This window comes from Cephus cinctus, unplaced genomic scaffold (assembly GCF_000341935.2).
Source record: "Cephus cinctus unplaced genomic scaffold, Ccin1 Ccin1_scaffold0192, whole genome shotgun sequence".
NCBI classification, from domain to species: domain Eukaryota; kingdom Metazoa; phylum Arthropoda; class Insecta; order Hymenoptera; family Cephidae; genus Cephus; species Cephus cinctus.
This window is the reverse complement of record NW_014332913.1, coordinates 4,121-6,180: the sequence shown is the minus strand read 5'-3', so window position 1 is coordinate 6,180 and position 2,060 is coordinate 4,121.

Here is a 2,060-nt window from a genome sequence, read left to right as displayed (position 1 = left end):
CAATAGTGCTTTAGTATGTAGTGTTTCTAATCGCAAATTTGCAACATTATTTCTTCATGTTCAAAGTATAAAATTCAATTCCCCTTCTCATGTGATTGTGACAAGTACAACTGAAAATGGTTTATAAAATCACGAAGCAATTCATATTATTTATAGATTAAACAGTATCGATAGCAGATTCATTACAAGCCCTCATACTGTCAACGAAGGTTCTGTTTATGAATTATGACACTAATGTATCAATATTCTACAAGATGTTAAAATGCTCCTATTCTTGGTAATGAAAAATAGAAGCCGCTAGAAAGACAATGAGGACCACTGTTGGACGAGTAGCTAAATAAAAGAGTCGGCGCCGCTGAAGCCGGCAGGATTCTATGGCGGGGACCGTCTCTGTCCGAAGGCTGTTCATCGGCTAAAACCAAGACCTCCTCAGTGCAGGGCCTTACATAGCGGTTGCTGCAATAGCCTGAAATAGACCTCGACGCGAATCTCCCTTTAGCTTCTTCCACTGAACTTTTTAGCCTTATTTTGCAAAAACTAAACCCGCAACCACTCAGAAGTTGTTTTTAGTCTCCTTCTCTTCCAGCACCCACTGTCTCTTACTCTTTTATCTCTCTGTTCCACCTTCTTGTTCTGTCTCATGCTTGTTCGCTTCTCTGGTGCTCCAAGAAATGCTGAAACGCTTGTTTATCCAAGATCACTGGAGCTTCTGCCCATTCCGACGGTATATCTTATGCATACGTAGACTGTCGATGTCCTGAGTTGCTGAGATTCCCACGGAACTTCGCTGAGAATCCAATGCTAACCTGTCCCGACCTAACATAACCTATTCCTAATATAAAAACCGTCATGGTCGCTTGAATTGTTCTTTCAATGATCATTACAGTCAAAAGGAACCGTTAGAAAACCATATTGATGCCATTATAAATTTTAATTGAGATTTTATTATCACTGGGCAGTACTTATTAATAAGAGTAACTATTACCTAGTCAATTTATTTATCAAAAGTCATCTTCGAATTTATGAGTTCATATTCCAATCTAATTTTCAATATGAATACAAAATTGTTAATCATAATTATTCGTTATTATTAATTATTCATTATTCGTTATAATTATTAATTATTCTTTGAAATCAAATCATACTTTTAATGTTATTCTTATAAATTAAAGGACTGTAATGATGATAACACCTGAACACGATTGAGATCACGTACAAACAACTTGTAATGAGTTTCTATAAAAGCCACAAAATGTAGACTTTAATTGTAACATAATTCATGATACTGCACGTGGACTATAGGGGCTGAGATGATAAAGCAATGGCCGTTTTTCTTTCAGTCAATTCTTCACGTTTTTATCATCGATGATAATTTTTTACGCAGTTAGAGACACTCAACTCTTGCAATAACACGGACGAAGAGAATCCCTTCACATTTTCGAAGTCATGTCCCTCTCGTCCCTAGAGTTTTATCGTTTTTATTTTCCTCTAGGTTCTACAGTGAATTGTAATCGGCAATCCCCTCTCTAAGCCCCAAGCAGAGGACTCTTAAGCGGACCCTCAAAGCGGCGCGAGGCCAGTTCGAGAACGCGACCCTAACATTAACATCCGGTAATCCGAATCACAAGCGGAAACGATCTATCACAATTATCCACGCAACATGAAGATCACTCTGCTGCTTCTGCTCTCCCTAACATTTATCTCAGGTTAGTGAACTTTCAAATTTTGCAATAACACTATTCTCGATGTATATTTTCTTTACATTTGATGTAAATATTTCTACTAGTTTCTCTCATACTTTTTACTCTCCGATGATGAAAATGAAGTGATGATACTGCAGATATTTTCAAAAAGAATATTATTACTGCTCCTAATTAGTCTGCTTCTTGGATATAAGATTACTCTTTTCCTAGAGTAGTAAAATCATTATGGTATAGTATTTACCAAAGAAACTATTGAGCACAATATATCACAATCTGTTGTACTTCTTCCACAGAAATAAAAATAATCGCTTGCGTTTTATTTCACTTGTATCATATGACGCATCATATTGTGTACTT